This window comes from Zonotrichia albicollis, unplaced genomic scaffold, assembly GCF_047830755.1.
Source record: "Zonotrichia albicollis isolate bZonAlb1 unplaced genomic scaffold, bZonAlb1.hap1 Scaffold_90, whole genome shotgun sequence".
Classification (NCBI taxonomy): domain Eukaryota; kingdom Metazoa; phylum Chordata; class Aves; order Passeriformes; family Passerellidae; genus Zonotrichia; species Zonotrichia albicollis.
In genome coordinates, this window is record NW_027428463.1 from 55,506 (window position 1) to 76,342 (window position 20,837).

Consider the following 20,837-nt stretch of genomic DNA (forward strand, 5'->3'; position numbering starts at 1 on the left):
ACCGAGGGGTGCAGGGATCCCTCAGGAATCACAAAGGAGTATTGACGGCCTCTCCTAAGGTGTGCAGGCACCCCTCATGAGGTGTGCAGCGGGGTTACATTTGAGGGGGTTTTTACTCTTCTCAGCACAGCAAAGGGTCACTTGGCCGAGGTTTTGCAAAGCTGGGAGAAAGCCTCTTGCTAAGCCTTGGGCCTGGCTGCGGGCACAGCGGGCGGGCTGGCGGAGCCCATCCCCTGGGGCCAGGCCGGGCCGGGCCAGGCTCGGGCCCCGGCAGGGAAGGGCCGTGGCCCTGGGCTCTGATGAGGCTGCTGAGCTCCCCCCTGGCCCTGTGCTATAGCCCAACACATTTACAGCCGGAGCCATGCAAGGAGTCCTGCCAAGAGCAAATTGTTCTAATGTTCTCTCTAGGACAAAAAAGAGCAAACCAACCCGGCTGATAGGTGAGGAAAGAGAATTCAAGTTCACTTAAAGCGCTGCTCAGTTCAGGGTTGCCTTTCGTTTGACTGAGCTGATGCTAAGAACTATTTTCTCACATATGGTGGCGTTTCTCTGCAAACAGGCTTTGATGAGAAATTTCTGACCACATTTGCCTTTGCTCTTTAAGATAAGTCACGAACATGAGTAGCTTTGTTGAGGAATGGAGAATTGTTTGTAGCTCAGGAGGAACTTTACATTTTAGCACAGGAAGAAGGTAAGGCACAGGTTTAAAGGCTTTCTCCTCCTGGAGTGACACACTTTCAGAGGAGTCTGTGAGGAGAAGTCCCCTCAGCCACTGCCAGGGCTATGTGCCTCCTCTGCAGGCTCAGTATTCTGGGAGTTCCACAAGCCTCAGCTGCCAGTGAATATTCTTCTGAATATTTCTTGTTGCGCAGTGCAGAGGAAGAATATTTGGTGCTAGATTCCCCTCTGGGCTTTGAGGTAAATCTCAGTAATGCTGGTGATTTTTTTGGCCAGATGAACTTTTTATGGATAGTAAGGAAAAAGGGAAGAAGTATCGTGGAAAATTAATTCCTCAAAATGTGAGCGGCCAAATCGCACTAAAAATGAAATCAGAACTGAAGAGTTTTTTTATTTTTTTTCCCTTGACAGGTAAGGCAAAACATGCAGTGCTAATAAAGTCTTTAAGAGATGCAACGAGCACCCAACTGTATGAAAATGAAAGAGGTAAAGGATGAGAAAGGGCATGGGAAGAATCTTCAGCCCTTCCTGTTGAAGGTCCAAGAGTATGAAAACGGACTCTGGCTGTTGCCCGTAGGTAACACGGGCTAATTGTAGAGGAGGGCAGGTGCCCAAGCTGTTGGTGGCCCAAGCCCTGCGAGGCTAGCCCAGTTGCAGTCCTAGTTGGACCAGGGCGGCGGGCTCGGGAGGGGTGGAGGTGGGGGGATCTCGGGAGGCTTCCGCTTCAAGGCCGGGCTGGGGGGCCGTGGGGGAGGCACGGAGGGCTGGTGCTCTGCTTTCTTGGGCAACTCCTGCTGCCGAGGCCTCGGGTGAGAGCTGTCAAAGGCGACGGTCTCTGGGCTCTCTGGGGGAGAGGGAGAGGCACGCCTTCTCGGCCGGGATGCTGGAGCAGCGGCAGCGCGACTGTGGAGAGAGGAGGTGGCTGAGGGCCCAGGTGCCAGTGGCACACAGGGAGCCTCCTGCACAGCAGGGCCCAGAGCTGGCAAGGCTCCCCAGCACGGCTGGAGCTGCTGGCACAGCTTGGCCCAGCTGCACAGCTGCCCCTCAAGGCCCCGGCGAGCAGGACACAGCTCTGGGCAGGCTCCGTGGCCAGGAGTGGGCCCCAGAGCACCTCTGCCTTTCAAGGGCAATCTCGCCCCTGCTCTTTCTCCTCCCCACCGTGCTTTGCCTCTGCCCTGTGTCCCCGGGGCTGCTCTGGGCCAGGCAGCCTCAGTGGGAGCCAGCACTGGCTGCAGCCCCAGCGGGCACCCCAGGACAAGGCCCAGCAATTAGGAGGCCAATGAAAGCTCTGAGCAGCAGCAGGACCCTCAGCACAGTTAGTTGGACAACCATGGACTGGCCACAACTCCACAGCAGCATTTCTGTTCCCTGAATGTTCTTGACTATGTGCAGCCTATAAAGAAGCTAGAGGGTAGAGATGGGCCAACACTTACCGTTTCTTTCCCTTCCACAACCGGAACCCAGCATAGCACAGTCCCACGGAAATTGGCACAGTGCACAGTGTCACTACCGTGCCTATCATGCAGGACCTGCGCACGTCCTGGGGGCAGATAATTCTCGGTGTTTTCCGTGGATTCTGGGCGTTTGTGTCTGACATGCCAAGCACTTCTGTGGGAGCAATGAGGAGCGTCAGCCCGTGCTGTGCTGCACTACTGAGCTGGCAGCACGGTGGATGCAGGCAGGACGTTCTCCGTTTCCCCCAGAGCTGGGGCCTGCAGGCACCTTGCCGCCCCTTGGCACAGGCTGTGCCACCCAACAAAGCCCAGCAGGCCGAGAGGAGAGCCCGGGGGCAGCGCAGCTGCTTGGGCAGTGGCTGCTTGGAGGGACACGGGCCAAAGCCATCCCTGAGCAGCCACTGCCAGCCCTGGCCCTCCCTGCCCCGTGACAGCTCCCCCAGCCCCAGGGCACAGAGTCAGGCCCTGTCAGGAGCCAGTGCATCCCCTGCCCAGTCGGGAGCCAAGGTGAATTTATTACATCAGTTCTTGATTTAATAACACCTAGACTAATTTTTTAAAAAGAGATTAGTTGCCCCATCACCTTTCCACAAACTGAAATGAAGTTGACTGGCCTGTAGCTCTGTGTGCCCCCTTCCTGATTTCTGTTAATGGGAGTGATGCTTTCCTCAAAACATCAGGCAGTTCTCTCAATTGCCACGATTATTTAATTAGTGTGAGTGGCCTCATAAGGATATCAGTCAGCTCTCTCTGGTTCATGAGTGCATCCCATCATGGCCCATGAACATAGGTATCACCAGTTTGCTTAGGTATTCCCTGGCCTGATCATCTTCCACCAAGGGTGTATCCTCCTTGTCCCAGACCTTGCACCAGGGGAAGGTCTTTGGGGTCTGGGATTCCTGAGGTCTGTCTTACTAATAAATACTAAGGCAGATGATTTCAGTATCTCAGCCTTTTCCACATCCTGTGTTCCCTGCCTCATTCAACAGTGGGCTCATGTTTATTTCAGCCATCCTTTTGTCACCTATGTATTTAAAGAAGTCTGTCATGTAGACTTTGATATCACTTGCTAGTGACTCTATTTTCAATTCCAATTGGACTTTGGCTTTCCTAACCCCATCCCTGCATGCTTGGATGGTGTCTGCATTCCTCTCCAGTTACTTGGTTCCATTTCCACCTTCTGTATACTTCTCTGTGTTGAGTTTTGCCAGTAGCTCCTTGTTCATCCATGCAAGCCTCCAGGAATTTTTGTCCGACTTTCCACTCATTGTGATGAACCAGACTTGAGCTTGGAAGTGACTGTGAATACTAACAAACTTGTTTGGGCCTCCAGTCTGTCCAGGGCCTCTTTCCATAGAGCTCTAACAGGCAGATCTTTGAAGAGGACAGAGTCTTCTCCTGAAGTTCAGATTGTGAGCTTCCTTTTTGCTCTTCTTCTTCCAGCCTTTCTGGATTCCTCTGCCCTTCAGAACTACCTCCCAAGGGACTCTGTCAACCAACCATTCACCTAACAGGCCAAATCCTGCCCTCTGGAAGTCCAAGATGACAGTAAACACTGTAAACATCCATTTTATGATTGATATGCTCAAGACAGCCTCCAACCACCCACCAGTCCTTCTCTATTCTCAAAGAGAAAGTCACAAAGGAGATAGGGCTCCCTGCCCAGCTGGCTCCCTCACCAGTTGTGTCAGCTCAGCAAGTTCTCTTCAAAAGTCTCCAGGAACCTCCTAGACCATTTCCTCTCTGCTGTGTTACATTTCCAGCACACATCTGGTAAAGGGGAAGCCCCCCATAAGAACAAGGACTAGTCATTGTGACACTTCTCCCAGCTGTTTATGTATTCAATCTGCCTCTGCATCCTGGCTGGGTGGTCTGTAACAGACTCCCAGCACAATATCTGCCTTGTTGGCGTTCCCCGTTCTCTCAGCCACAAACACTCAACAATAACTGGCACCATCATCAAGCTCCAGGCTACCTCAACACCTCTCCCTTCACTCCAACCCTTTCTGAAATGAACATTCTAGTAAGAATTGCAGTAAAGAGACACATTCGTTACAACCAAATGAGAATTTAGTTTTGCATAGGATTCTTCCTTAATTAATTAATTTAAAAAAATACTTCAAACTCAACATGTTTATTTTAAATGTATAACCTGTTTTTTAATGCATTTCTGTGGTTTATGCATGACAGTTAGCCTAATGAATATTAGTTTTATGAAAGAATATTTATGTCAATGGCATGAGGAAAAAGGGGGATTCTAATGAAGTTTAAGTTTGTTTTTTATACATACATTTAGGAAAGTTCACATCAAGGAGTTTTATTTTTTTATGTAAAACTGCCTGCCACAGAGCCAACACATTACACATGAGATCAAAACCTACCACAAAACCCCATTGTTTCCTGGAAATTCATCAAATTTGACATGCAAATGCTACTTTTCAGTGCTGAAAACCACGTCTCAACTAGGACATCACAAATTTTGATATAATATGAATCAAACAGAAACACTGAATTAGGAAAAAAGATGGGAATTCTTACCTACAATAGTAAATTTAAATACTTTAGATGGCAGAGGCCTTCCTGCATAAGTGTCTGCATTACTTTCATTCAACACTACTTGCAGTTTCAAGGAGTAGTTACCAAGTTTCTGAAGATTTTCTAAACAGATATAAAAGTACAATTAGAAAGAAAAAAAAAACAAACAAATAAACGGAAGATATTGAATATGCAACTTACCCATTTTTTTAAACCAGTATGGCCACTTGCCTCCATGCTGACTGATATGGGAAATTATTTCTTTATTCTCAGTAGGTGCTGCAAAACAAACACTTAGCTCATGTATTTAAATTTTACACCATAATTCTTAACTTTTTCAAGCATTAGTATCACTTATTATTTAGTATTACTATCACTTCTGGATCTCTAACTAACATCAATTCAGCTTTACAACTAAACACAATGATCACAGCTAAACAAATGAGTTCCCTGTCTAATCCCATTTTAATTAAAACTTGCTAGCCTCAGGCACATTGCACTGAAAGAAGCAGGTTTGTAAAGTTGCATTTCGTTAGCTCTTTGGTAGTACATTCCCTGTAACTGTGAGCACTCTGCACTCCATGCTGGCAATGGATCAAACTGACAAATGACTGTAGCAAAATTGCTTCAATGGGAGCAATGATAAAAATGTGCAGTTGACAGAAAATATTACTGGAAAAAAACCCTCCTGTTTTGCTCCAAATTGTTTTATCTTTATAAACCTCTGTAGAATTAAAACATATACAAAAATATAACACACTGAAACTCTGAGGCAGTTCTAGTGACTGGTTCTATAACCTAAGATAAACACAGAAGTAAGATTTATTGTTGGAAGTGTCAAGAGGTAGTAATACTTTTTATTTTCCAACAAAACACACTTCAGAATATAGAATGTGACTGCAATAAGACTACACTGAACAAAAAGAAATGCAGTAGAAATACAAATTGTTTTATAGCTAAGCAAAACTGTTTCATTACCCGGTCTTTGCACCAAATGGCATACGTAAGATAAATTAAGAGCTGTCAACAAGATTTTATCATTCTCTTACCCTAATTCAAACCCTAATTTTGAACTGAAGCTTGTATAATAAGACTCCCCAGTAAGAGATTAGGTTTCTCATAGCTCAGGTCTCTTGGTAGCCCATACTACAGTTCACCAAGTATTCCACTCCTCAAAAGAGAAGAGAAACTTTTTGTACATTATATTTGCTCTTGGACTTTGTATGGGTGTAACCACATTTCTCTCATTTATACAATTAAGGGTTTGAGTTTTGCTAGGTGTGCTATGCCCAAATCATCACTTATGGGATTTATTCATTGTTCTGATGAAGAAGATGAGGATTACACTACTGATTCTTCAACTGAGTAGAGAAAAACACAAGAAGTAGTAGAAACAGTTAGAAGTACAAATTTCCATCAATGAATGAGTCAGGAGACATGAAAGGTCTGAAGGCAGACTTTTCAGTGATCCTAGGAACGACCCTGACAAAACAGAACAACATAAACACCAGGTCTCTCTCAAGTCCATACTTCCTGACATCATGATGCCCTATCTTATTAAATTTACAAAACACTGGTGTGTCACACATGCTGATAGGAGACAATTTGATAATCTAGATTAAATGAACAGCTTTTGTTCAATTCCAACCTCTTTATGCCCCAGCACACTATGCTGGACAATGGTCATGCACAGCAGCCGGCTCCCATGAACTAAGTGCCATTAAAATACCACGTGTAGCCTCATGACATATACACTAAACTGAGCTAAGATACTTCTTTTGGTTTCCTTGACATGTACCACTACAATAACCTCAGCACTCATAAAGCTATTTTTACAACTCCTAACAGATAAAGGATTTGGATTTTCTTATGGTGTATGGAAAGAAAGAAGATTTTAGGTTTCTACAAGTTAAATACATTTGACATGTGCAGAATTGGAGTTTTCAGAGAATTTAGTGTTTTAAACAAAACAAAATTTGAGTGATTTCATTTGCATTGGACAGAACACAATTCTTAATAATGCAATGTGAGAGCATCAGGTGAAATACCCACCAAATGGAAACCACAAACGAATAAATTAAAAAAACCCTTGATTTTTTAAAAATTCTGAAGCAAATTTATGTTAGATACTAAACAAGTCTGATCCCCACTTTTATGTATCTCATAAATTGCTACATTACCTACAGAAACATTATCCATTTTACCCATGTTCTTATGCAGGTTAAGTAGAACAGGTTGGAATTGTTAGGCCCTCCTTACTTGTGACAGAAGATGTAAACAAAATACAGCATTTAAGACAATACATGGTATTGAGGCAGTTGTCATTTCATGCAAAGTGGCTTTGAAATGCAACATGAATTGATGGAATATTGTCTAACTACGACATCCATTTATCAAATTCAAGTATGTATTTTAAATATATACATATATTATACAATTGAATACCTTATTATCCATTATGCACTTTAAAAATAATAAAGATACAATTAAATATAATGAAATACTCACAATGCAAAATAACTTTGAGTTCAACAAGAAGTTTCTTTGAACCTCCGTGGCTTGTACCTGGAAGTTTTTGCATTGCTTCTCCTTTTTTATTTAAAATTTCTATTCTTAATGCTCCTGAATTTAAAATGAAAGATGACAGACATTTAAAATATGTTGTAAATTAAAAGTGATCAGAGATTTCTGTATGCTTATCTTTTTAACAAGGGCGCACAATATATTTTTTAATTGGCATTTAATGCTTTCGTATTTGGAAGAAAAAAATATACCTATTGGTGTACCAGCAAATCTTGTTTCATTTGGTAATAACTCATCTCCTTCAGGCCATGTTACTGATAATTTATCAGGAAGTCTAATAGAAAAAAAAAAAGGGTGAACATTTTTGCAGTAAGTTAAAATAATAAAGAGCAATTTACCTTTAGTTAAATACACATGAAACTATTTTTGTGGTAGGGAAAAAAATCCAAATCCCAACCTATTTCTTCTTGGTTTTTTTTTTTTTTTGGTTTCTACTGAAACAGTTGACTGCTATTCCATTTGGGAATAAAACTGAACTTTCTTTGATTCCTGATTAAATACAAGAACTATAATTAGGGACTCCACAATTATGTAATTGTTACTTAGTGCTTACCTTGCCATTTCATCCTCTATGTATTTTTTCACAACTTTGTCAGACACTGTTCTGTCAAGTTTTGAGATTGGAATAATTTTCGTTTCAGCATACAATGCCTGTGGTTCCTGAAATAAAAATTCAGTGCAGTTATAAGTGGCCAGACTTTATAATACATCAGATGAGAAAGACCTCGCAATCAAGAGACTAAACAAGTCAACAAAGACATAATGCAATATGCTAACAAATACTACCTGGTGAAACTACAAGACACTGTTTTAAAATTTGCTGAAACCACAAGGGTTACAAATGGATGCACAATATACTATTGATGTTAACTGTGATACTTTATTCCATACACAAATCTTTATAAATCAGACTGTTCATAATAAATAATAATTTTAATATATTCACATTAAAGCTCAAGTTGAGTATTTCTAGACTGCTGATTGTAAAAAATTACATTAAAGGTATTTACTGTTATTTAAAGTAATTTAATCAGGTCAGATTAAAGATTTAATATCTTTATGCTTAAACATATCTTTATGTTTAAAGATTTAATATCCACACTAGCTGTGTGAATCCTTTCTGTATTTCTTCTTACCAAAGCAATTTGAACCTCTCCCCCAGTGGCAAATATATCCCCATCATGGTCCCCATACAAGTAAAATTTCTCAATGCTTCCATAGAATATTGGATGAGTCTTAGTAGTTTTCACCTATAAGCAGAAGACACCAATTAATTCATTACTCCTGCATCAAATGCACAGTATCTGCCTTTCATAGGGTTTAACTAACTTACCAGCTGTCCAGTTTTGTATATTTTTCCATCCCACTCTATTGCAGCATACATTGTCCAAGGGCTCTGCATTCTTTTGGATAATACATCAGTACGTACAGTTATTCCTTTGAAGACTGTGAATTTTATCTGTTTGTCATATTTTTCATGACAGTCTTTGAGCCACAGAGCAAATTCTCTGTTAATTTTCATTCGCTGCTCCTATAAAGAGATTACAAAATAAGTACATATTAACAATGTACTATAAAATCTGAATCTGACCACATCAGAAGCCTGAACAGTTGTAAGAGTACAGAGATACTGTACTCAAAAGAAAAGCCAAAAAGTCACACACACACAAAAAGAACAAACAGAAAAGAAGAAGAAATATAGGAACAGAAGCAAAGAAAAAAAAAGGATTCTTCAGTCTGACAACTTTTAAAAAGTTGAGGAAAAGTACACTTCAAGTCAAAAAAAAAGTGCTTCCCTGAGCTAGGAAGAGGGTCTTTCCACAAAAATGACATATAACAACTAAATAAAGTAATTGTTCAAGAAAATAAAAGGAAAAATACTGAGTCTTAAGTTTTCAGATTTAAAGATTCAGCTTTACTGCTCACTAAACCAGAGACATGAACAAATAACCAGTAAGCAAAGGTTTCTGTATTACATGCACTGAACTTCACCAAGAAGAAACACTTAACAGAATGCAGTAATTACCTGTCCATTGAAGATTCTCGTGAACAGAGTATTCTTATCCTTTAGTTTCAGCTCCAGATCCATGAAAGTGAGTTTGTTTGTGCTGACCTGGAACTTATCATTGGTAAACAATGCACCAGAAATTCTGTTGTAGCATTCAATTGGTGCCAATCCTCTCTTCTTTGGAGGAGCGCACCAGTCAAAACTTAAAAGGAGAAAGTCATTACAATCCTTTTTCATAAAGAGAGGTTTACATTATAGAAAGAGACTGTACAAACACATCACCACTTACTCTTCCACAGTTGTGTACGGTATTAATCTTCCATTCCAAAAACATTCAAAAATAGGCCTTTTTCCTCTGGCACCTTTTTCTACTAAAAAACAGTCATCGTCATCATCATCATTTAATCCTTGTTTAAAAAAGAAAAAAAAAGAAAGATAGTCTCCTGAATATATTTCCTTAAAAAATTAATGTAATATCAAAACCCACAGCAATTTTAATGAAGTACTATTGTTATTATATTCAGCACAGTAGCAATGCACATTATATCAAGCTCATTACATACAATATTACATTTTTTTCCTGTTTTAGAAATAGCAAGCAGAAAAACTAAGAAAAATTCGAAATGGAAGTTAAATATTACCAAATTCGAAATTTTAAAATTTTGAGTGTTACTTTTTCCTTCGTTTCAACTGATGTTCTTCTAGTATCATGAAATCTCATCCCAATTAACTCAAGATTTGTTTTGTAAAAAAAACAAAAAAAAAGTACAAGGAATTTTAAAACCCCTTGCATTTGAAAACTCACAACTGAGTAAAAGAAATTTTAAACTAAAGACTTCAGACTATATGTTGTCCTTTGCAGTATTTCGATACTATAATCTCTTGAAATCTCTTGAATCTGTATCTCTTGAAATCTCTTGAATCAACTGCTCATATTTTATTACTTTGTTGGAGCAAAGATGCAATCAAGCAAGTGCAAAGTTTCAACTGGAGTACATTCCATTAGAGTTTATAATTTGGGATCAGATGGTGGTACGCCAAAGATCAAGTTTACAGGAATGAGTTACCACAACAGAAAATTCACAACATCTGTTCATCCAAAAGAATGTGAACTTTTCTGTTCTGTCACAACCTAAATCAGGTAATATTTACACTTCAACCTAAAGTTGTTCTGGTTTTTATTTCATTAAAATATTTAGAGTAGTAGGACTGACAATTAGCAAAGCATTTCACTTACTTGATGGAAAACATGGATCATCAGGGTATGTTTCTTTATCATAAAGGAAGGGGTGGTATCGGATGATGCCTTCAACTATACCTTCTTCTTCAACATGTGCCTTGAACTCAAAACTATCTGCTGCAGTATTTATATACAATGTCTGCATGTCATCTTTGATCTCCCTCAGATTGACAATCTTTGGTACTTTTCCCTTTTCAAACATTGAAATCTGGAAAAAAGGAAAATAAGTTGATTTTCCTTAGAGGAAAAGACTTACAGTAATAACCACTTTGACAACTGACTGTTAGCAAAGGAGTTAGTTCCTACACAGCAATGCTAAACAGAATGACCTCAAAAAATTAAACTACATACACATCTTGAATGCTGTATTTTAAAAGGCATGATTACAGAGAAACAGGCACAATATAAATAAGTTGGCATCAAAGAGGACTTTTGACTAACATGTATAAAATCTCTTACCTCAATATCGATGTTGTTGAAAGGGCTTACTTCTTTTGTTGCAGCATTAGCTTCATTTCCTTTTGGTCCATGGATATAATAGTGATAGATATGACTGAAACACATTTCAGAGAAAAACCAAACCAGCAAGTGAAATTTAAAAATTGCACATTATAATTTAAAAAAATCTAAATAAGCTTTTATTTTTATTAAAATATAACTGGTTTGTTGCACTGTTATAAATCAACTCCTTGACAACATATATCTGGTAATAAAGGTTTACTAAAGGAAGTGACTCCTTTTCATTCTTCTCATCTCTGTCATGCACAATCACACTAGGACAAATTTTTGGGTAAAATAACTGGAAACAAATTTGAAAAAAAATGATTAAGTGAAAAAAAAAAACCAATTGTTACATGGCTACAGATCCTTTACATCAAAGGGTCAACTAAAAAAAAACTACTGTAAATTGTTCTGCAGTCTGGAAATCAGAATTAGAGTCACAAATCTTTCCACACTTTGTCTCTGCTATCAGTTTTGTATCAATCATCTAACAGTAACAGAAATATGTAACAAACAATCACTATCCTTACATTATTTACATAAATTTGAATATAGGTAGGAGTCATGGACGTGATCTGCATAATAGAAATAGTTTTTCAGTTGTAAACATTGCTTTCTAATTGGCATTTTTCCTCATTTAACAAATTTCAAAAAATATATGTGGTCAAATAGATAAAATAATTTCATAGAGAAATGCAATTTGAGAAAACTGAGGAACTCAACTCCATTTACTTCAACTTTTCAGCTAGCTAATTCTTCCAACTTCAAAGACTGAATCCTTAAAGCTCTGGGGGATGGTCGGGAGAAAAATGAGATTGTACTAGTCAAGGGGACTGAATGCATGACTAAAGACAAATGCACCTGCAAGTTTACAGCTGCTTGCCTTTGACCTCCACTGCACTAAATGTTCCCCAAAGAGAAATCTTGGTTCCCAGAAAAAGACTCCTCCTGATCTCATTGCTCAGGATTTTATAGTATGTCCAAATTGCTTAGTATTTTGTGTGCATTTCTTCCAGACTTCAAAAGGCAGTCTCCTGGCCTTAAGACATTGTTATTTTAGGGGTTCATCTCCACTTCAAAGCATCCAAAATAATGAGGGCTTGTGCTGCAGCGCATGAAAGTGGAATGAAACTGGTACCCTGTATGTGTGGCAAAAGGCATGGCAGAAGGAAATGGTGAAGTGTTCGGGGGGGGAAAGGGCCATTGCAGCTGAAACAGTGACACGGGACTGTGCAGCACTGGAAGGCTAAGTGAGCGGTTTTACTGTAACAGCTACAGGGCATATATCTGAATAATTGCACCTGGGTTCCATCTCAAACAGAGGCAGCTCTTTCACTTCAAGAGATGGTTGGAAAGAACTAACACACAGCAAAGTGTGAGTGTTCACTGGATGAGCACCTGGAAGCTAATGAGGGATCTAAATTACCCTCTGCAAGTAGATGTACCCTATATTTTCATGAGGTTAAAAATGGCTTCAGTAACAAGTTTTTATGTGCAACACTGAATGATATTTCACATAGTAAGATATTACCTAATTCTTATATTAATCCTCTTTTTAAGTACATCTATTATTATCAGATTATAGGTATCACAAAAATAAAATCATAGTTTGAAAACAAAGTTGTGTAGTTTGCCAGATTTCAAAACTGGTCTAGGCCTTTGTATTTCAGTTTACATTCACAGATGGATCCATCATCATAACAGGTAAGCCCAAACTATTCACTGGTATCTCCAGGCTCTGCAGGCCCACAGATGACATTACAGTACAGAGCAGATAGTGTCATATATCCTTCTCCCTCTTAAACTGGATGAAGAGCAGCACCTTCTTTTGTTGTTGTTTAAAAAGTCAACCAACCAAAAGATCCCCTAAAAGTGTAAATTAGGAGCAAGGCTGTGAGCAAGGTTAGGAGCACGGCTGTGAGCAAAGTAACTGATGAAGTTCTTAGTAACTAGATAAACAATTTCTTACATTAGTAATACACCATTAAATTAATAGGCTACTAAAAATTACAGTGGATATGTATGTAAAAATTACAGTGGATTATGTATTAATCATCAAGTCACATCTTTGGTTGGGGGTGCCCCATTCAGTTGTGTTCATTACTGTAAAATTGGTTAGATAGGGAGGCTAATTGAAGTATTAATGGCCTTAAAAAGAATAAGGCCAATGTCAAAGCACAAAAAAGAAGCATTTCATAATTACTTGACTTTGTTAGTAGCCCACTTTTAAATGAAATCTTTTAAATCACCAACTTACGCCAGCTGCCTTGTCCAAAGATGAAAGTAGTTTTTCAAGTACTGCATGTGATCTGGTTGTACACCTGTAATGACAACTGCTGTGAAACTCTCTTTATCCCTTTCTTATAATATTAGATTATGAAGAAATCTTTCATCATCACTTGTGATGTGAGTAGAATCAGATGGCTACAAAAAAAGTAAAATAATAAGAGCAGGGATGTAAACTGAATTTCCAAATGCCCATCAACTTGAAAGGGATTAAAAAACATAAGAGAAAAGTAATACAGAACACATGATGCTAAGTATCACAAAGGATTAAAGCTTAAAATAAAGGTTTCCAAATTAAAGTCAACAAGCTGAGAATGTGACATCACTAATCCAGTTCATTTTCAACTCACTTTCATCACAGCACCTAAAGTGTGCCGTCTAAAAATGCATTTAATCACACTGAATGTAGTAGCACTGTGTAATATCCATGTTCTCATCCATCGATTGGAAGCATTAAGTGGGCAAGACATTAAGGCCTCTTTAAGAAAACAAAGCCAAAAAAAGTTATTGGCTTTTAAAGGGATAGGCTACTTTCTACAGCAGAAACTCAAGAAGAAGAAACAGTTTTGTTGTAAAAGAAAAAAAGGTGAATCCTCAATTCCAGATGAAATGTCAAGTAGCCTAACAGAAAGAGAGATTCCTCATTCCAGAAACTACTGACTGTCTTTTCCTGAATGGATGCACTTTGCTCTTTTGACAGTTTTCTAAAGTGCAGGAAGACACAGTGGTTGATGTCATGCTTCACACTGGACCAGTGAGTAATCACTTACATTTGGTACATCCAGAAAAAAACCTCTATTTTTAAAACAAAGATTAAGATCTTTCTAGTGAATGCAAACAATTGCTACAACTGGGAAGATATGTTGTAGTCAATGCAGCTACATGCCTTATTTTGCAGGAAAGCAGACAAACCCCACATCACTAAGGCATGAAAGGAGACATGTCCTACCCAATCAGTTAGGTGAAATAGTTAAGGGTGTTCTATCAAGACTTACTTTCCCCAGGGAATCAAAGAGCTCTCCTTAGCTAAAAGGATAATTAAACAATTTTTGAGACTTTTCGTCAAAGAAGACTACATCTCTTTTTCCTGCCCACAGCATAGCCTGGTCTATTCTATGCTAGTGATGGGATTGGCAATAATAAAGAAAAGCCAGAGCTGCTTGGTCCTCATCCCCATGTGATCTGACAAACCTAGAAGCTGCACACTTATGCTGAACAAGTGCCACTTTGTACATCATGGAAGAAATTTACCAAATTTCTTGACCAAAAGAGCCTCCAAAATATCACTGCCAAATTATCTGGCTGCCTTCCCACTACAGATTACAAACTACCATGGCACCTTCCCCTACATTCCTAGCATCTATCTCAGCTAGAAAATAACTATTTACTTCTTTGCAATATTCAACGGTCCAGAGAAATGACTGCAGTGAAGAGAGGTGACTATTACCCATCAAGGAAAGATGACCAGCAGGGATACCATTAATATCACTTCTCTTCAGTGTTATGGCCTTGTTCTAAAGTTTTTTGTTTCACATTAATTACACCTTAATTTCTTTGCAAAAATAACTTCCTTCACCAACTGAATGGCTCAAAGGCTCAATTATTCTTCTCACACTAGTAATCCATTTACAATTTCTACTTCTGCCACAGTATTCTCTTGCTGATGTATGTGCAGTGCAGACCATTTTTCAAGTCTTTAGCGAGATGCATTCACACATTTTATTTCACACCAATATAATGAACTGGCCTAGGTATTTCAATGATTTGCAAAAAAATTCCTAAACCTGGGTTTTAGGAATCTTTTAGGGAAACCTCTATTATCTTCATACCTCACCTCTATTACTTTTCACATCATCTCCTCCCTGTTGGATAGTTACAAGTTATCTTTTTAACTCTAAATAGAATTTTACTTGCATTTTAACACTGTCAATTTAACTTTGATTTTATATTATTACCACAACATTTCAAACAGTTGATTGCACCAGCTTCTTGAACTCTTTAGTAGCACCTATGCATCTCATTCAGCTACTTTCTTCCAACTTATGCGTGCCTTAGTTTGTCTTCTACTTTGTATCATCCAACCTTGCTCTTTAGTATCAAGCAGGGAGGGAAAGCATTTGTACCCTTTACAATAAAGCAGATTTTGTAAGCTTTTATTTTCAGTTTCTATTTTTTGAGTCTGATATTGTAGAGAGAATAAAACCAAAACTGGCAATTCATTTTTTGTTGCAACTCACTGACCCAGAACTGGCACGACAATAACCTTATTTACCTACTGTTCCTTTCTCATCCATATGAAACACCAAGAACACTGACATAACCCACATGATATGGGCTCAAGGTCTGACTACCCTGTCATACACACCACTCATTTTTCCTCCCATCTGCACCCTCAGCTACATCTTGGCCTCTCCCTCCTTGCCCAAAAATGTCCAAAAATCAGTTATTTTCAATCTTCCTCCTTATCTTACAGCTTTTTTACTTAGGCTCTTTTTCTTCATGAAAAGCATCAGGACTGTTGAGTTTAGCTTTCAGCTAAACAGTTCATTTATTTTACAACATGTATGAATATTTATAAAATCAATTGGTTTTGTTGGTCTGCCTGGACTTCTGTCCAGTATACAGGTCAGTCATACGTATTTCTAAACAAGTACAATTTGGTTCCCTAATTTATTCCTTACTGCTTCAGAGAAAATTCATTTTAGTTTCATACGCAACAAAAAAAAATGTTGTGCTTAGAAAAGCATTTTAAAGTATTTTTCTTAACCTGACATGCAAAACTGTAAAGCATTTCTGTCATTTAACCTTAACTGAAAAGAGGAAAAAGCATCACATAAAAAAAGGCATAAATTGTCTTTAGTGTCTTCAAGTTCTTGGTTACTTCCTTTTACACTACAGGGTGCAAATGATTCACTAAGGTGAAGATATCTCCAGATAAGTATTACAGGAATATTACACAGTTAAATCACATTAACCTGGGAAAGGCTTTCATTTATAAATGTGAGAATCTTAAGGCTATTTACCTTTCTGTTTCGAATGAATCCAGTATATATTGCTTCTTTGTTTTTCTCCTTCTTTTCAAAATCCTCTTTAGAAAGGACAAGCTCATGAACATCCTGAGATGCTGCAGGTTTGCTTATCATCTGATTTTATTAAAGAAACAGCATTTAAAAATCAAAATAAGACTTAAAATTAGCATCATAGAATACTTAAATGCTGTGATTAAAAGTTAGGAAGTAACAATCTGATTGTGTGCGAATGTTCTAAAATAAAATTAAAGTCAGACATTGACTTACTCTGGCAGACTGTCCCACGAAGAACACTGCTTGCTTGCCTCCAACTCCAAAATATGAGATATCACTATTTAAACTACGAGGCACTGGCAGAGGGCGTACATATCCTGAGTGATCACTGAGAATAAGAGTGTCTTTAATAAATTTTTTCAAGACAAAAGTAATTAAAAACCCAAAGATACTTTTGATCTAAAGCTTCTACCAAATTCTTCCTCCTAGTATTTTGTTAAAAAATCCTTCGCTTTATACCTTTTAAAACTGCAAGCTTAAAACATATGTGCCTGAAATTCTTGATGTACTCTTTTTAAAAGGATAATGACAGAGTAAGTATTTTCCCAAGTCATCTTATAAAACATTTCTGCCCCTTCTCGCAAACCAAATCTTACTACCTAAAAATGGCTTAAAAAGCAAGCCTGATCTTTCTGACAGCATCCTTTCATAAAAATACTTTTAAGTCAAAGTGGAAAATAGTGCTAACCAACTATTAAACGCAGACTTGGAGAGATAACATATGCTGTCAGTAGTGAAATTCCATGTCTTCTAAGTCACTTTGAGCAGCCTTATCTAGTTTAGGAAAATATTTATTTTTATAACACAGCAGTCCCAAATGAAAATAAGGTGTAGATGGCATCCTACTATAATTTAGACCTCTGTTTCCATAAGTGGTAATCCACAGTTTAAATCTGCATTTTAGGAATACTACATATTTCTGTTACTAAACTTGCCTACAGCAATTTCAAAAAGCAGTGAATTTCTTTACAAGTGACCCAGAATGACTTTTTATGCTCTTATCTCCAGAAGCTTAAAAGACATTGACTTTCTATTTGGAGATGTTTTCAATTCCCCCAGCTATATTATCACTTCCCACAGCCGTATTACTTTTTACACTACCTGTTCATATGACAAATTAGTTATGACTGAGACTGTAATTATCATTTTCACATTTGCGATACTAGACTTAAGGTATTTAAAATATGACCAAAGCTCAAAAACTGTACATAACTGATTTTGTGCAATTTTATACACTAGGATTAAGCCTGGCTGTGCAGGTAGAACATCTCTTGAGAACAGACTCAAAACTGTAAAGTTAATTCATATAAAAAGCAAAACCCACCATAGAACCTCCACTTTCTTTTTTAAATGCAAAACATTTATTTTGTGTAGCCTGCATAAAAAAATAGACATCTCCAGATATAATTTATAATGCATTATACAGAATTAAAATTTAAATTAAAAAAAGAAAATTTGAACTAAAACCATCTGTTATTGCAGTAGCTTAACAGATATTGAATGTATCATTTAATGCACTACTGAAAGGTTTTCAGGTAAGAGATGAACATGGAACAAAAATCCCCTGCAGGACAGAGCATGCCCCGAACTGTATGCAGGCAAGCAAAAGACAGTTTAGAAAAGGTCCCAAGAACAAAAAAGTATTCAGTGTGTCACAATAACAGAAGACCAGTTTTGTGTCATAAAGCTTCTCTATTGCCTACTCAGAAAAGGTATGGGTCTATTTATGTAATCATAAAATGACAGGGTTTAGCTGAGTGTTGGTATACAGCTATGCCTTAAGAACATATTTTACGGACCTCTGCAGAGCTTGCTAATTGTTGTAGAAATATATAGAACTTGCTAACCTTTCAAAGTCACCTTGTCTTGTAAACTTTGACAATCTATACACAGCCCAGTTGTTAAGCTGTTTAGAAGTCATTCCACTTCCATTATCAACTACAGCAACAGCTGGTTTTCCTTGGGAATCATCAAAGAGCTGTTGGGGTAAAAACAAACAGCACAAATCAACAAGGAGCAACAGGGGGGGGAAAAAAAGGATAATGCAAACTATGTCTGAAAACACTGAAGTATTTTTATCTTACCAATTTTATCTGTATACTCCGAATGCCAGTATTTTGACACGTAGCTGATAGAGAATTGTCAATCAATTCAGCAAGGGCAAATGCTAAAAAAATTGACAAAAAAACCCTATTAGTGCTCAGGAAACAGACACCCACTTATAGTAGTTTCTTTCAACAATTAGGAAAACACATTACCTAAACACAGACAAGACCTAAGCCCAGTAAGAACAATCAAAATCACATAACATCTTGTTTAAAAAAATGAAACAGCTTTTTTACATGTACTTTATAATTTGTTTTATCACTAAGTCTCTCATATATCTTAATGGCAATATCACAATTATTAGAAAGAACAATGATAAACTAACCATCTCCTTAACAAAAGACAGATTTGTCCCTTTCATGATTAGAAATTAATTTTTATGATTCATATGTGAGTCAAAAGTACCTAAAAATAGACTTTGACTTGTTAAAATATTGAAGGAAGAATGAATTAACTCAAGAAAACTAAATTGAAATTTTGTGAAACATTTAAAACTACAGTGTTATTTTTTTATAGAAAACAAAGAAAATTGTAGAAATGGTTGAAGGATTTCAGTGAATGGTAAATACAACCAAATTTCTGTCAGATCCATGTTGCAATACACTGCAGAAATAGGCAAACTGTTTGCACAAATTTGTTGTTTCTAACCATTAATGTTTGGAGCACTTACCTAATTAAAGTAAAACTACCTAAGTTTACTGGAAAATTGCATTTAATCTGAAAAAAATACATGACTAGCTTTAGTGAACAGACATTTCCAGTCAGTCTCTTTAAAAAGGAAACCTTATTTCCTACAATTTGCAGAGTTCTTCAGAATGCTACAGTGCAATTTACACTGGCCACACACTTCAGACATGTAAAAGAAAACTCTTGAGTATCAGTGTAACACAGCAACACTGAAGCACATGGCATTTTCCCTCAAGGGGTTATCGAAGTACAAAAACAGTTCTGCACTTTTTTGCAACTTTCTGCATTGCAGAGTAGTTGAGCATCAGTTATGTGATCCATATTTACTATTCCATAGCAAAGAACAATGGTCCTTCATCAGCATTCAGAAGTGGTTAGGCATTGGTTTAGTACTTCTGTCTTCCCCATGTCAGCTGCCCCTGGACCTCCTCACCTCACATTTCATTTATTTAGGATGCAACTTTTTTTGTCATCCTTTTCTAATGTATCTGTAAAACCCTTATCATCCCTCTTCCCATCCCTTGCCAAATTTGCTCCGGCTGTTCCTGATCTCATCTCTATATTGCCAGGCAATATCCCTGTATTATCCTCTAGCTTGCTTGCTAGCTACTATTGCTACATTATTCTCTAGCTTGCTATTATTCTATAGCTTGCTTCCACCAGCTGTGCAATTCTCTCTTGTGTTTCAGTTTGACCAGGAGGTCTTTATTCTGCCATGCTATTCTCCTGCCTTCTACACCCGATTTCTTCCACATAGAAATCAATAGTTCTTGTGCTCTGAAAAGTCATTTAAGCAATTGCAAGCACTCTTCTACTCCTTTATCACCAAGGGTGTTCCCCGGTGTCCCATGAACCACACCCTTTAACAACTGAAAGGTCTTTTCCTAAGGTTTAGTGTCCTTACAATACTTTACACTTGCCTATTTAATCAAATTCCACCAGGGTATGGTTGCTACAGACCAGACCCAGCTTGGCCTTTCCAGTCAGTTTCTGTGTGTTGGAAAGCCACAGGTCCACTACTGGCTGCTAGCAGGAATAAAGTGCACATCACAGATCTCCACAGAATGCTTGTTCTCAGTGGCCTTACACAGCAATTCCTGTGCACAGGGATGGATGTACCACTGACTCAACACTACCACCAAACCCAAACCAAAATAGTGCCTTTGCTGGGGCACAGAACAAATTATGTGCACAGAGAGGAAAGGGGAAAGACTGGTCCTTAAAAATAACAGCTGCTATTTATAAACATTTTTTATATTGTTTTAAAGCAACAGGAATGGTATAATGCTTGATTCTTGATATTTTTTTGAATTTTTTTCTGTGCAATTTTGAACCTGCTGTACCTGTGAACTACATAGTACTTGGAAGGTAATCACAGCCACAGACAGAATTTTCAAAGAAGCCATGAACAGAAAGTAATCTGTTCAGTAAAACAATACAAAATGGTGGTTACATATTTCATGCACTACTTCGAAAAAAAACTGATTAAAGCAGCATCTTTTTAAAGAAATACTTGCTCTTGTTGGTCAGTTAAGCCCTGTAGCACCTGTAGATGGGAGGGCACAAAATATTCTATAGTAGCTCACACATAAACTGTTCATTAAATTCAAACACAAAGTCCACAGTTTAGTACAGGAGACAAAAACTTGGTAACACAAATGCTAACCTGTCTGAAT

General features: G+C 38.1%; 1 pseudogene; it reads right to left on the reverse strand.

The window, feature by feature from the left end:
* Window positions 1-1,049: 1,049 nt before the first annotated feature.
* Window positions 1,050-20,837, reverse strand: part of LOC141728105 (structural maintenance of chromosomes flexible hinge domain-containing protein 1-like) — a 32,361-nt pseudogene continuing 12,573 nt past the window's right edge.